This window comes from Hyperoodon ampullatus (genome assembly GCF_949752795.1).
Source record: "Hyperoodon ampullatus genome assembly, chromosome: 2".
NCBI classification, from domain to species: Eukaryota; Metazoa; Chordata; class Mammalia; order Artiodactyla; family Ziphiidae; genus Hyperoodon; species Hyperoodon ampullatus.
This window is the reverse complement of record NC_136915.1, coordinates 136,038,387-136,055,144: the sequence shown is the minus strand read 5'-3', so window position 1 is coordinate 136,055,144 and position 16,758 is coordinate 136,038,387. Positions and strand designations below refer to the sequence as shown.

Sequence of the window (16,758 nt, the reverse complement as noted above, 5' to 3'; positions counted from 1 at the left end):
TCCATGTGAACTTGGGTTTTTACCTCACTTGAGAAAATACTCAGGAGTGGGACTGGGGTCTGTGCTAAGTGTATGTTTAACAACCCTCCTGCATCTTAGAAATTGATATTTTTGAATATTGGAAGAGTTTAGAAATCCACTGTGACCCAGCACCCAGGCACTTGAAACGAAGTTGGAAGTTCATCTGGAGATGGTCACGTTGTCCCCGTCACTGTCTTTTATTCGAGGCAGAGCAAGGCCACAGATTTGTAACCCTTGTAAGGAAGGCCTCGTGTGTCCAGGCCCTGGCAGGACCTGGCTTTCTAGTGGTGGGCGGTTCTGAAGTGGAGAGCGTCTTTCCCTTGCTGGCCGGACCTCGCTTGGCAGGGTGCGGGGTGTGCTGCCTGCGTGGCCGGGCGCTCTTTCTGCCGGTCAGCAGCCGTTCCTGGTGTGTCTGTCCTACTACCAGGCAGGCGGTCAGGGGCCCTAGTGAAGTGCTCAGCGAGCCGCAGCCTTCCTAAAGTTTGCGGGTAATGTCTGCTACCCTCCCATTTCCCTGCTGAGGAATTTTGCTCTCTGATGGGAAGTGAGGGGGCAGTACTTTATAAGAGTTCATATTCTGTGATGACTCGATGCTGAATACATTAAGAAAATGGGCTCCTTCCAGAAGCTTAACTTCTCGGAAGGTCAGATTACGTATGTGACTGCACGTTTGAAATGAGTGAGCTTGTTTGTTCATTGATTCATTCATTCTGCAAGCACCTCCTGGATATTTACAGTGAGTGTTCCAGGGGGCGTGGAGGACAGTAGACAGTATTCTTCTTTCTTTTGATTTTTGAATTTTACTTTATTTTTTTATACAGCATGTTCTTCTTAGTCATCAATTTTATACACATCAGTGTATACATGTCAATCCGACTCGTCCAGCTCAGCACACCACCATCCCCACCCCCCCGCGGCTTTCCTCCCTTGGTGTCCATACGTTTGTTCTCTACATCTGTGTCTCAACTTCTGCCCTGCAAACTGGTTCATCTGTTTGAGACAGCTTTGTACTTCCCGCTTCCAGGGGCTCTCATGTGGGCGCTGCGAAGCGGGGTTTTAGATGGTGCAAGGTGGAGGGTGGGCACTAGAACCGGTGCCCAGTGCCCGGGTGTGTGTGCGCTGGATGGGGCGTGCGGCCTAGGACTCCTGCCGGCTCGGTGACCCCGGCCGAGTGCCTTAAGGCTTCTAGGTCTCAGTGTTCTCATCTGTAGCATGGGCTGAACAGGACTCACTCTCTCTGGAGGTTACAAGGTCGCACTGTGTTAATGTTTGCAGACCCTACAATGTAGAACACTTAGGACAGTTTGGAGCATCGTTCATTGTTCCACAGATGTTACCTGGTCTGTTGAATGACTTTGCCTGGTACACGCCAAAGCGATTAGGAAATTGGTATATCCCAGCTTCATTTCCTTTCCATTAAAACAGGGTTCAGGAAAAAAAATCTGTTTTTCAGTAGTCGTATCATATAGTGGAAAGAGCACTGGTGTGAAGGCAGCTTAGGGTTTGAATTCCAGGGCTTATGCTGTCTGTGGCCTGGGCAGGTTACTTTTGAACTGCAATCCCCACACTTGTAAAATGACATTAAAAACCACTCTTTCTGTGGGTTCTTAGAATTAATTAAGCAGGTTATGTGTGTAAAGTAACCTGGCACTTGAATGAGTTGTCAGAACCAAGGGCTGCTGGAGACGATGCTTCTGCCCTAGGTAATCTCCCCTTCTACTGGGCGGCAGGTAAACACAAGCACAGTAGTCAGTGCTCTGGAAGAAGTGAGTTCTGGTGCTCCAGAGCACAGAATCTTTTTTTAAAATTTAATTATTATTTTATATTGGAGGTTAGTTGATGTACAATATTGTGTTAGTTTCAGGTGTACAGCAAAGTGGTTTAGTTATTCATATATCCATTCTTTTTCAGATTCTTTTCCCGTACAGTTTGTTACAGGCTATGGAGTAGAGTTCCCTGTGCTATGCAGTAGGTCCTTGTTGATTATCTATTTGATATAGAGTCGTGTGTATATGTTAATGCCAAACTCCTAATGGATCCCTCCCCCCGATCTTTCCCCTTTGCAGAGCACAGAATCTTGGAAGGGAAAGTTCAGGGTAGGCTTCTTGGAGGAGGTGCCATCCTTTCTAAGGATACGTAGAAGGTCCTGGGGTGTCAGGAGGGAGCAGTGTGTGTCAAAGTTTGAGAAATATAAGAAAATATGGCAAAACTAAGGTATAGGACTGGAACTCAGGGTTTGGGAAAGAAATGAGAGTTGATACTGGAAACTTAGTGGGGCCCAAGAGAAGGGGGCCTTGTTTGTCCTGTCAGAAGTTTAGATGTTTATCCTGAGGGCTGTGGGAAACCCTAAAGAACAGTGAGATGGACTTGTGGTTTAGAGGCTCACTCGGACCTCCATGTGCAAGGCACTTGATTGGGTGCAGGGTGAATTGTAATCTAAGGTTCCCACTTAAGTTATAAAAGGTTGGACTGGATTTTGCAGATCTGAGAGAGAATGGGTGAGGCCTGGTGACCAGTTAGAAAAGGGAGGGCAGCAAGCGTGGGTGACAGTTTACAGCTGCATCTTTTTGAGAGATACAGAGCACAGTAGGAAGGGATTGGGGGTGGGGAGAGGATCTTACTTCATCTTCAGTGCTTTAGAGGGGCCTGGTAGACAGGTCTGGGCCCAAGGTTCAGATCTGGGCTTTTGGTGAGGAGAGGTGTTTGAAGGCATGGGAGAGACTTAGGTTACCCACAACAAGATCCAAAGAATCATAGGTCTGAGGGCTTTTGAAGTGGGTATATTGAGGAAGTTTATAAGCTGAAAGAAAGCAGCCAGCAGAGAAAGGGTGTGAAGATGTAGGAGAGGAAATGATTGTTCATTTGTTTTCAAAAAGCTGAATACGTATCGTGTGCCTGGCCCTTTTCTAGGATCTGGGGTTCTCACCATGTGTTACCTCTTCTGCAAGGACAGTTCAACTCATCCCCTGGTGAAGAGAAGTCAGATTATTCTTTTTCTTTGCATCCCATTCAGGTGTAGGAACTGTTCTGTACCTCTGAAGGGACTTTACTTAACCAGAGTAATAAGTTAGAAATCAAAAGAAATTAGAGCTGGAAGGGACCTTAAAAGCCACTGTACTTAATTTTGCCTAATATTTTACATTGATTGTAAGAAAAATGCAGAGCCCATTCTCTTCAGAATTCCTTCACTGAACTTTCTTTATGACTTTCATCCAGTGGGTCTAGCTTGTAAATTTTGGCCTCCTCCTAAATCTGCTTCTTCATCCACATTACATTTTGCCCCGACTATGGTAGAAACTGCTGGGTGGTTTTGCGGCCCCGGTCTCAGTTCCTCTAAGTTCATCTGCCTACTCGGGTTGAGTGATCTTCTAACATGACAAGATATGCCTAAAATAATGCTGCTAATGGCTTGCCCACACAGAGTTAGTGCATACTAGCCGCCCAGCATGTGCTCTGCACAGAGGCCTGTAATCTGAACTGTGCTTTGCCAAGCCTCCTGGGGCTCTTTGGCCCTGAGGAAGGGGAGCTTTTTGTGATCACTCCCTTTATCTAATTGGTCCTTCAGCAGCGGGGCGCCTTTTTCTAATCAGCGGAGGCACCCTTACTCAGCCAGTGGTAGCCCCAGGCCTCATCACCTGTGGGATACAAGCCATGCTCTCTCCCAGGCTTGCTTGGGCCAACATCTCTATTTTTATTTCTGTCTCTTCTCACTCTTGGACTCCTGGTCTTTAGTCATCCCCACCTGCAGTATTTACAGTGCCCAGCAGGTGTCAGGCTCGAGTGTCTTTTCACAGATGTTCCCTCTGCAGTTAATGCACCTCCTACTCCACCTCTGCATAGCCTCATCTTTCTCGACTGTACTTCAGGGTTATCATGAAGCCGTCACTTAGCTATAACTTTTGGCCTCCATAGGCACTTCTGTGCTTAAAGGTTATGGTTCTTTATCTCATGTGATTGAAATTTTGAGTTTATAGATCTTCGTCCTTAATGAGGCTTTAAGGACAGGAGTCATTTCTAATCCTTAGCACAGAGCAGATGCTTTTTAACGGTGATAAAATGTATGGTTTAAATGACTCATTTTACAATAATTTTGCTTTAGCTTCCGATAGAAATAAAGTTTCCAGATGTTGTGTTCCTGCAATAAGAAATAAAGATGTGACCTTCCAGTTGTGTAAAGCTCATCAATGCTGTGTAAGTGAGTCGGGTGTGCTAAGGAACGTGGATCCAAGTGGGCTAGTTGTGAGAGAGAGAGACTTAACTATGTTAACAAAGGTAAGCCTTCATTGTGTCCTGCCAACATTTGATAGTTGCTTTTTGGCAAACTAAAGCCATAAAATTTTAAACTGTTCCTCGCCATTAAAGGGATTGAATATTGGGCCACTTTGGTGCACCTGTGTCTTGCGAATTGTCCAGTTGGAGATGGAGGTTTAGAAAGTGAGTTTCAGTCTTGTTTAAGTCTCTTCCCATCAGACTGGCCTCGTGATTTCCTACACACCATGTTACTTCCTGTCTACCTTTCCTTGGTGTTGTTCATGCCTGGATTGTCTCCTGTACCTGCTCAAACCTTGGTCCATTCTCATTTGTACCATGGAAGTTTGTCATGCCGGATACTGTCAGAACTAATTTTACTTAAGTTTGTGTTAAGGTGCAAAGCACACGTTTTGTATATTATCTGTTTTTTGTGTTTGTTTATATTTTTATGGTTTCTCTTCAAGAAATATTATGAGTAGGGAAATAACGAGATGTAAAGAGAAAAAAGTCATCATTCTCTTTCAAGTTGTTAGAACATCTACCTGCAATCATAATGCACTGTGGTATGTGTTAAAATAGGAAATATATGTCATGTCCCGTAGGAGCAGGAAAGTCAGTGGTGTTGGTGAGGGTGTGTCATGGAAGTAATCACAAAGCAGGTGACTGCTGGTTGGGGTCCTGAAACATTAGTGTGTGTTCCCTGTGTCCAGTAGTGGTCTGGAGGGGTCAGGAAGCGTGCCTTTCAATTTGAGGGAACAGAGGGTTTGAGGTCCTCTCTGTTCTATTGCTCTAGTATAGTATACTGCATAGCAGCTCATAAAATACTGTGTTTATAGTTGATATTTAAATCGCTGATTGATCATCAAAATTGGGATGTATCATTGGAAATGAAAATAGGAAGAGTCTTATGCTTTTTAGGTTTTTCCTTTTTTTCCGATGTCTCAGAAGGCTCTTTGACGGGGGACTTTTTATTCTCCCATACAATTCCATGAATACTTATACCCTGGCACTTATTTTAATGGTATTTTCAATTTATAAATGTCTCTGAAACACGTACTATAAACTATTTGAGGGTAATGACCATGGCCATGGATGACACATCTTAAATGTGCATCGTGTTAATGTTTGAGTGTCAAGTGGTCTACCATCAGTGCTTCCTTCTTTCACCCAGTTTTCTTCCTCATTTCCTTCTCCAAATTTGTCTCATTTTTCTACTCTCCCTTTTGCTTCTCTGTTCTTGCTTTCTCTTTCCCATTGCATGTGTCATTCTTCTTCTTCTTCTTCTTCTTCTCCTTCTGACTTCATTATTATGGCCAACCAAAACCTTTTCTAGGATTGTCTCTATCTTCCTTTCCTCTTCATTGCCATCCACAAACTCTTAGAGAATATTGTTGCTTGACTCCCTTACTTCCTAGCATACCCATGTACTTCCTGATCACTTTAGAACATTGAAAAGGGTTGGAATTTTTAAAAATAGGTAATTATAATCAGTCTTCTTTCACCTCTGGCATAAGACTCTTCTTCCTCAATCTGACCATTCTTAAATCTAGAAGTACTCCAGCTTCAAAACATAAGAGGGCTAATTCTGCCTAAGGGCACCAAAGAAGAATAAAGATGCCACAGATAAACGTTTAGTCCAGATTTATAATGGACTCTTAAGTGCCTAGTTGAGTGCTAACCGTTAACTCACTTGAACAACAGGGAGGTCATGACACAAACTAACATGTTAATTGTATAGACACTTCACCATTCCTCAATGTAGCTGATAAACTGCATCCAGTTAGCTTAAATAACATGAATGATGAATTTCCCTGCGTATATAAATTGGGAGTTCCTAAAGTTCTCTTTTTCCCTTTGTACAACTACTGACTGCCACCTCGCTTGGTCAGTGCAGTAGAAAATGATGACTAAGAAACACATTGTCTCAATATCAGTGGACATAATGTCCTAGTAGTCTATAAAAATCTCAAAATTCTTAATCTAAAAGGTAGTTCTGCCAATCTTATATCCTTTTCCTTTGTTAATATAAATATCCAATCTATGAAGGTCTCAGTTTCCTTACTTAGAATATGAGGTGGATAGATTTGCTAATATCTAGGGACCTTTCCAATTTTAGTATTCCCTAGTTATAAGGGCTGAGCCAAATACAATGGCTCCCTTAATCATTAACCTCGCTCATGATGAAAGTTATCAGCAAGTTCTACTTGTAAGCGATCAAACATTCATATCCATGTATATTGTAGCACATTGACTTTTACAGAACTCAAAGTAACACAACATAGTTACATTCATAGACTTAAGGTCACTGTGGTATACTTTACAATTTTTCTTCTCCCTAGGAAGGAAATGTAGATCCCTAGGAAGGGATTTCTTTCTCTGCCTTTCAGTAATGTAAGCCTTTTATTATCTCTTGGATCCTAAAAATGGGTAGGGTTTTGGCAGGTGGAGCTTAGGACAGACATTCCAGGTGACAGGGACAACACGAGAAAGGGCAGAAGGAAGAATGGATTTTCAGAAAGACTTGATATCTTACATGATGAGAGCAGCGTTTCACAGTCTCTGTCCTGCAGAACACTGGTTTTAGATGATGTTAATGTAGTTACAAGACAGAAGCATTTGGGAAGAGCTGTACTCTACATCCCGACATGAAATTCAAGTTTCACTTTGTTACATTACATACTCTGAAAAGTTTTGGAGGAAGGAATTGATTTATTTTTGTTTAATTCAGTCTTACTCACAGTTACTTGACAAACCTATATTCAGCTGATGGGACTGTATTTTGTGAAAGGCCAATCGGAGAAATGGTGAGATGGAGCTTAGGATATTTCTCTGTTGGGACAGGCATGTGATTATTTTTCTTATAATTCTTTACTGTTTGTCCTAACAATTGTTACTTTGCAGGAGTCAGTTTTTTAGTTTTGTTTTTTACATCTTTATTGGAGTATAATTGCTTTACAGTGTTGTGTTAGTTTCTGCTGTATAACAAAGTGAATCAGCTATATGCATACATATATCCCCAGGATTCAGTTTTAAGCCCTCTGTTTTTACCTGAGTTATTGGGACTCTTAGAAAGCTCAACAATCCTGGAGTCTTCATCTCTGATGTAGTTTCCAGAAGCTCCTGGCACTTACCACTATTTCCTCTTGATTCTTTCCTCCGACTTCAGACTTCTTACGATTATGAGCTGATGGTTTTCTCAGCCTCTAGTGTCAAAACCAGCTACCTCACTCATCTTCATTGTCTCAGTTACAAGGTGCAATATTTCCCATGTTTATATGTGTCAAAGTATAAGTCAGGGATTGATACATAGCATATGCGTAATAAAAATTGTATTTCTTTTTTTTCTTTGTTCAAAGGTATCCAAACACTGGCCAAGTTCTTAAATTGAAAGTAGAGTGATCTAACTTATTCAGCTCATCCAACCATCAATATTCAATACTTGTCTTTTTTCTTACACATATTTCTTGTATTCCAATTGTGACATTCTAGAGCACAGTGAGTACATTTATAACTTATTACTGCATTACTACCTTGGCTATTCCTTGACCAAAATTTACTTCATACAACTGACAGCCTAATTAACCTACTAGAGTTTTTTTTAATGTACGCATACATTAAAAAAAACTCTAGTAGGTTAACTGCATTGCTAATAACTGAATTTTTACACCTCTATGCACCCATGTATCCAACACCAGATCAAGATATTATAAAATATTTCTAACACCCTATACGGTTCTCTGTTACTTCTTTCTGTTCCATACTCTACCAGGGCAACACCTAAGCTGACCTCTATCTATCACCATATATGACATACGTGGAAACACACAGTGTGTATTCTTTGGTATCTGGCCTCTGGTTACATATCATTATATCAGTAGTTTATTCTTTTATTGTGTTTTCCTGATTTTTTAAACCTAGACATTCATACAGTGTCAAAGTACCACTGAGTTCTTCATATTATTATGCTGACCTCCATCTTCAGGGGCTTTCCACAGTCTTCCATGTGTCTTTCCACCTACTTTCTCTTCCATCTAATTATGTTTCATTTAACCAACCTCAGCCAGCCTTCCCCCATATTCCCCAACACGTAGCACTCCTGTGTTCAGCCAGTTTTGTCCCCTATTCCATAAGGCCTTTGTGCCATTCCTGACACTGTGCCTGTTCCCTGCCCGGAAGGCCTGTTCCCTACCCTCTATATACTTGTTCAAGACTCAGTTTAAATGCTACCTGTTCTGAGAAGTCTTCTCAGAAGAAGCCAGTACTTTTTGGAATCCTTCTTTAATGAAATCCCATAGCAAGTGTAATCTGTCCTCCCTGATCTGGTAATTAATTATCCATTGTTCCTGTCATAGAGTGTTTGTTTTCCTTGTGTGCTGTTATTATTTATTGAAGCAGATTGCAGTGACTTGAACCAGGAACTGGGTCATTTTCCTCTTCATTTTAGTGCAAGTTTCTGTGATATGAAGTTAAACTCTTTTTCCCTCACTTCCCATTCACCCTCAGCAGTTGTTAAACATGAAGTACAAGTGAAACTTATTGGTTCACAGGTTTTTGTGGTCCTTGGTTCTGGTCCCTAGGTCTAAGCTGCACTTCTGTAGTGCTAATTTGACTGATTTCTTATTGTCACGTAACTCAGGAATTAAGTAAATCATTACAAATTTAGATACATATAAGATAGTATAAAAAAACCCAGTGGATATCAGAAGTTTTGGCCTGGAGGAGAGTGTTGTATGAGTCCTAATTTGGTGGGGCTCACACTTAATGATCAAGCCTTCCAATATTCCACTGTAAGTAAGAAAGAGGTATGCAAATATATGGTTAATATTTAACAGGGTTGATAAAAAAGAGAAGAGAGAAAGGGACGACAGATATTTTGAGGGCCTTTTGGAATTCATGAACAATTATGATTGGATGGGGAAAAAGAAGAACCGAGGGCTAACCTCCCACAAGTGAAGTCAGGAAAGAGAGAAGGGCTCATCTGGTATGCAGGTAGAGAGGTTTGACCTACAGAATCTTAGAAAACCTCAACAATCTGAGCAGCGTTTGCAAGAGGCAAACTAAAGGGCTAACAAAAGTCTGCAAAAGTCTCACACAAAGAACTCTGGCATGGTGTTCATCATCTAGCTAATCCTAACATGCAGACATTTATGAGAGTAAAGTCAGGTCTTTGCCAGAGTGGGTTTCTTATTTGGGCAACTGGGTCAAATGAAGAAAGGCAGGTGTAGGCTGCCAGAGTAATAAATAAGGAGAGGAAAAAACAAAAAGAACGAGACATATCATTCATCAGTGATTTCCCCCCAGTCTTCTTAGCCTCCACCTTATCTCCATCTTACTGCTAACACAGGAACTAGACCGAACAGTGAGGTAAAAGGTCTCTACAGAAACTGAGGTAATATAGAAAATAAAAAAATAAAACATAAAATTGTAAATTTTCTTCCTGGGGTAATTGAGATGATAGTTCAATAATAACATAAGATCAGGTGAAGTGTAAAGAAATTTTAGAAAAGCTGGATAAAGTAAGAAAACATCTGTTCGCTGGCATCTGAATGTTAGAGAGACACCAAGACATGTGAGCCAAGTTGTGGAGAGAAGGGAAACACAGACGCAAGCTTGACACTTGGTGCAGCTTTTGTCCTTGGGGCATTTGCTGATTCAGCTCATACAGCCTAGGAGCTGAAAAGCCAAAGAGTTCAAAAGACTGTAACCACAGAAGCCAATGGGCAACAGCTCAAGCTAAAGGCAACAACTAATGGAATGACAAGCTAAGTGTATCTTTAGTCTCACAGGGCTGCGGGAACCATTACATTTAAAGCCTAACAAATACAAGGGTAGTTGGGAATAGGGAGAATCCAAACATTCACATGGTAATCCCAAAGGGCAACACCCATAGAGGAAGGACAAGACAGAAATAGACCAACCTTCACACAGACTGAAAAACGGCTTTGAATGAGCTCAAACTGAGAATGGACTAAGGTTACCAGTCCCTATAGTAACTGTCTGCCATGGGCCAAAGTAAATCTTTTCAAGAGAAAGATAACAACATCCAGAATGTGGAGGTATCTTTATAGTTTCCTAAAATAAGTTAAGCCCAATTTTAGTATAAAAAATAATAGGACATAACCAGGAAAAAGACTAAATGATCAAATGTTCAAAAAAGAAGAAAGAAAGAAAAAAGACAATATAAATAGACACAGGAGGACAAGAGTTAGCAGGCCTTGGTTAAAAAAAAAACAACAAAACTACTATGGTTAAACAAAGAAAATAGACACATGGCAAATAAGCATATGAAAAGATGCTACACATTCCATGTCATCAGTGAATTTTGAATTAGAACAATAATGAGATACCACTACACACCTATTTAAATGGCTAAAATCCCAAAACTGAAAACCGAAGTTGGTGATAATGCGGAACAATTGGAATTCTCATTTGTGGCGAGCGGGATACTTGGCAGTTGCTTACAAAATAAACGTACTTTTACCATACAGTGATCTAGTAATCATGCTCTTTGGTATTTACCCATAGGACCTGAAAAGTTATGAAAAGTTATGAAAGTAAGAGCCTTTACAGTGAGAAAATTCTATGATTCTCTGGTTTTTCAACTCATTAATTTGTGTAGTTCATCCATTTTACTCATTGTATACACTTAAGTATATTGTTCCTTGAAATGGCCCTTCAAAGTTGTTTCCTGTGCCACACACTATGAATGTTAGGGTTGGTCCTGTGTAAGTCTTACCCCCATTGAACTAGTAGTATCCCTAAACAAGCAACTTTCTTCCATAAGGAAACAAAAAAGAGGTTCAGAAATGTCCAAACTAAATTTTTATAAAACTGTGTTATCAAATCTTCTTTATCAAAAAACTTCAAACATAGCAGTATGAGTTCCCATATACCCTTTACTCAGCTTCCCCAAATGTTAACATTTTATATTACTAGAGTATAATTATTGAAAGCAGAAAGTTTACATTGTCACAATGCTACTAACGATTTATAGACGCGTATTCAAATATTGCCTATTGTCTTGTGGTCCAGATTCAAATCTAGGATCCCTTATTGCATTTGCTTGTCATATCTCCCCATTCTTCTCTAATCTAGGATAGTTCCTCAGTCTTTTTTTGTCTGTTATGACCTTGAACTAATGGAAAATCTTATGCAGTCATTTTGTAGAATTTTTCTCAAATAGGGTTTGTTTGATATTTTCTCATGGTTAGACTGAGGATATGAATTTCTTGACAAGAACACTTCAGGAGAGAGATTATGCCATTTTCAGTACATATTAGAGGTACAAACAAATCTGTATGTCTCACTACTGGGGTTGCTAACTTTGATGACTTAGTTATAATGATAGCTGCAAAATCACTATTTTTCCCTTTGTAATTATTTGAGATTGTTCAAATATTCTGCTTCTTGTTTAATTTTCCCATACTAATTTTAGCATCCATCAATAATTTTTGACTCCACCAGTTACTGTGGTGTTTGATGATTGTTCATTTTCTATTCCCATCGTTCCCTCTACATTTATTAACTATAATTTGAGTATAAGAAAGAGCTGTTCTTCTCGTTCATTTATGTATTTATCTGGTTATTTGTTCATATATATACATACATCAGTGTGAACTTGTGGATATTTATTTTATTCTACGGGTTAAAATTTATTACTATCATTAATAGTTTTGTTTCTCAAAGTGTTCCATATTTGGTCACTGGTACTCCTTCCAGCTGTCTCCTATATTTTTCCTACATGGCCATACAATTTTTGGAGTAATATCTTACTTTCTGACACCACAAAATGCTCCAGACCCATCTTTTACTTTCCTCTGTCTCAGCCTTGAATCAGTCATTTCTCCATGGAGTTCTTGTTCCTTGCATTAATAATGGTATTCAGAAACCAGAATCTTGGTATGAGGTGGATTTATCACTATCCAAGCTACCTCATTGTGTTTTCAGCAGAGAGAGCTAAAAATCTATATACGAATACATAAAAATATACAAGTATCTCTATTTTCATATTATCTATCTGGGTGTGTGTGTATACACACACACGTGTGCACACACACACGTTATCTATCATCTATCTACATATATATATAACTTCAAATTGATATATGAATTCAAATTGATACCTTGATTCCAATGCAACACCACAGGGTTTATTCTAGCCTCCCTTACCCTTTCCTTATTTGTCACTCTTTAACAATTAGAAACCTGATTCTCATTATTTGCAGTCTATTTAGTCATTTGCTCAATTCTGGAATACACATAAAATATTTAAAAATCATTAACCTGTACACGTGTGAAAAATAAATTTACTAACAAGTTCAATATTTGTGTACATTTCTTTTTGTCTTTAGCTTTTCAGTATATATTGTGCATGGTTAATTACAGTATATTAAAATACTGTTTTCCAAAGTTACTTAGGTTAGCTCTTTCCCACCTCCTTCAGTGTGTTTTTTTTTCTTCTGCAGTGTGAGAAAATCCAGTACTTTGTGTTCAACTCAGACTACCAAACCAGAAGTTCTAGCAGAAAAGGTGATAATCCATATGTGCAATAAGATCCCCAGGTGATTCTTTTCATTGGAGAAATATGAGGAACACTGCTTGACGTCTCTACAACTAAGATGTCTAAAATGAAACTTCAATTATTCCTTCTTCCAAACTGTCCCATCCTGCAAATCTTTTCTTCCTCAGTGAATGGTGCCATGATTCACACAAAAAGTAACTCAATGCAAAAAACCTGGGAATGATCCTCAATTCCTTCCTTTTCTTCACTTTCTGCATAGACTGTATCATTAGGTCCTCTGGAATCTCATCTCTCTCTCTCTCTCTCTCTCATCACATATATAATGTTTCTCTTCATTTTCATTGCCACCATCTTAGCCACTACCATTTCTCCTTTGCTCTACTTGAACAGCCTAGTATCTACACAACTATCTTCTCATTTAATTGCTTTCTCTTGCATCTAAGATAAAGTCAAAATCCTTAGCCTTATAGATTCTGGCCTTGCCTTTTCTTGTAAGTTGTATTTTCATACTTATAAGTACAGGCACACTCACACGCACACACGTATAGTTGGTATTGTTAGTTTAGGTTTGGTTTGCCCTCCCATCCTAGCATGAGAAAATTAAGAAACAAAGTCAAACCAAAAAAAAAAAAAACTTTAAAAATAAATTTGAATAATATCCTTTCCCTCCAGAACATTTCTCTAAAGCAGTATTATCATTAATGGCAGTACAGACCAGAATTTTTTCCCTTAGACATAAAGGCATGGTGAAGAAGTCTCATTAAAAACTGGAATCTAAGCTTTCAATGTCAAATTCTGTCTCTAATCTTCTGCAGTAAGCCATAATGATTAAAGTATAGGAATCTGAATCAGAGGTCTGGTTTAGTATAATCTTTTTTGTACTAAGCTTTGTACCTTAGACAAGTCATTTATCTCTCCATTCCTTAATTTCTTCATTTATAAACGGAGATGTTAAGAGTATTGATATTCAAGGCTAATGAAAAAAGAACGCATCTAAGTACTGTATCAAACACTTTAAAAAGTAACCAGTTCAGGTTCTCTGCCCATTTTTAAATTGGAATATCTGGGGGTTTTTGATATTAGATTGTATGATTTCTTTAGATAATTTGGATATTAACTCCTTATCAGATATATCATTTGAAAAAATCTTTCATTCAGTAAGTTACCTTTTCATTTTGTGATGGTTTTCTCCTCTCTGCAAAAGGTTTTCAGTTTGATATAATCACACTTGTTTAATTTTACTTCTGTTGGCCATGCCTGAGGAGATAGACCCCCCCAAAAATATTGCTAAGATCGATGTCAATGTATTTTTCCTAGGGGTTTTATGGTTTCAGGTCTTAAATGTGAGTCTTCAATCCATTTAAAATTTATGTTTATGTATAGTGTAAGGAAATAATTCAGTTTCACTCTTTTGCAAGTAGTTGTCCAATTTTCCTAACACCATTTATTGTCTTTATTTCATTGTATGTTCTTGCCTCCTTTGTTGTAGATTAATTGATCACATAACTGTGGGTTCATTTCCGGGCTCTGTATTCTATTCCACTGACCTATGTGTCTGTTGTTATGCTAATACCATAGTGTTTTGATTACTATAGCTTTGTAGTATAGTCTGAGATCAGTGCATGTCATACCACCAGCTTTGTTTTTCTTTCTCAATATAGCTTTGGTTATTGGAGGTTTTTTGTTTGTTTGGATGATTCTATACAAATTTTAGGATTATTTGTTCTAATTCTGTGAAAAATACCATTGGTATTTTGATCGGGGTTACATTGCTTTGGGAATACATACAAATGACCAAAAGACACATGAAAAGATGCTCAATGTCACTAATCATCTGGGAAATGCAAATCAAAACCACAGTGAGATATCACCTTACACCTGTCCGAATGGCCATCATCAAAAAGGGAACCCTTGTGCACTGTTAGTGGGAATGTAAATTGGTGCAGCCACTATGGAAAACAGTACAGAGGTTCCCCCAAATGTTAAAAATAGAATTACCATATGATGAAACAATTCAACTTCTGAGTATCTATCCAAAGAAAACAAAAACACTAATAAGAAAGGATGTATGCACCCCTCTGTTCATTGGAACATTACTTATAATAGCCAAGATATGGAAGAAACTAGTGTCCATAAATAGATGAATGGATAAAGAAGATGTGTATATATACACATATATATAATGAAATATTACTTAGTCCTAAAAAAGAATGAAATATCTTCACTTGCAACAACATGGATTGACCTAGAGTACTAGGTGTGCTAAGTGAAATAAATCAGACAGAGAAGAACAAATACTGTATGATTTCACTTATATGTGAAATCTAAAAAAATAAAGCAAAGAAAACAAAACAGAAACAAACTTGTAGATACAGAGAACAAACTGGTGATTACTAGAGGGGAAGGGGGATAGGGGACTGAGAGAAATAGGTGAAGGGGATTAAGTGGTACAAATCTCCAGTTATAAAATAAATGTCTTGGGGATGCAATCTACCGCATAAGGAATATAGTCAATAATACTGTAATAATTTTGTATGGTGATATATGGTTACTAGACTTATCATGGTGACCAATTCAAATGTATTTAGATGTTGGATCACTATGTTGAACACTTGAAACTAACATAATATTGTATGTCAACTCTACTTCAATAAAAAAGTGACCAGTTAACATTAATTGGTATTATAATTACATTTTCTCTGCATAAAGGCACATTTTATTGATTTTTTCATTATAAAGTATAAAAGTACCTTTTACTTTCAAGATGAGTTCTAAGATTACTTGTTAATGTTAATATGGTAATTTAAAAGACGTCTAGATATAATTTAATTTTAATTGCCTAACACAAATATGTCTGATATTCACCAGTATGAATTCAAACCTATTAGTAAAGATGTCAAATGAGTCACCAAAACATTTTTGTTTATTGCCTCTCATTGAACCCTAAATGCTAACAAGACTTTTTGTTGGAATGAGGGATCAAAATTTTATACTCTTTAAGAACTAATGCCATAGCTGTTTTATTTTTATAAATAAAGCTCTTCCCGTTTACTTTGTAGTGTACAATTTTTGAATGGCCTGGAAAGAGAAAAATTATTCTTTGGGCTGACAAAAATGATAAAGAGGCTCATTGCTGATGAAGGGAAGAAGACAAAGAAGAATAGAGAAAGAAGGATTAGTTCCTCTTTCAAAAGGGGGGCAAGATACTAGAGCTTTCTGCAGGGAAACTGAAGCACACCTTTCTTTCTGAGATTTGAAAGGAAGAGATGCCCTACATTGAAATATCTAGAGTATATCTTCCATTTAACAATGAACCTAGCTAATCATCCAGTGAGGAAGAAAAGAGTAAAATAGCCTTTGATCAAGTCCTTTCTGTGGTGTTAAATGCAACTAATTATAATGAATATCACATATCTAATGAGTTCAAGAATTCCCCTTGGAAGAATTGGTCTGTCCTTTACAAAAAAGAGAGTTCAAGTGAGTTATTTGCATTTGGTAGGGAAGCTCTACTGTCTAAATCATACTCATTTAAAGGTGAAGTTCAGGGCTTCCCTGGTGGCGCAGTGGTTGAGAGTCCGCCTGCCGATGCAGAGGACACGGGTTCGTGCCCCGGTTTGGGAAGATCCCACATGCCGCGGAGCGGCTAGGCCCGTGAGCCATGGCCGCTGAGCCTGCGTGTCCGGAGCCTGTGCTCTGCAACGGGAGAGCCCACAACAGTGAGAGGCCCGCGTACCGAAAAAAATAAAAGGTCCAGTTCAAAGTCTGCCATAATTTGTTATTATGTATGTAATTTTTGAATGTAATATACAGTTATATATGTATATAACATCAACAAGAAAGTGACCCACTTTAGAGTCAAGAAAATATATAGGTGAAGTGTAAAAGGGTTGGAATAGATATACCATAACAGTAACAACACAACAAAACAAGACAACAACAGCAAAACTGGAGTGGCTAAGAAAATA

At 38.6% G+C, this 16,758-nt stretch overlaps 1 pseudogene across 1 annotated transcript in view; it reads left to right on the top strand.

Moving 5' to 3' along the window:
• The first annotated feature begins 631 nt into the window (after positions 1-631).
• The window catches only part of LOC307065593 (3-hydroxyisobutyrate dehydrogenase, mitochondrial-like), a 28,685-nt pseudogene continuing 12,558 nt past the window's right edge, over positions 632-16,758 (top strand). Inside the window, exons 1-3 of the transcript in view lie at positions 632-665; positions 1,046-1,178; positions 12,738-12,801. The product of the transcript in view is annotated as a 3-hydroxyisobutyrate dehydrogenase, mitochondrial-like (transcript). The remainder of the gene's footprint in view (positions 666-1,045; positions 1,179-12,737; positions 12,802-16,758) is intronic.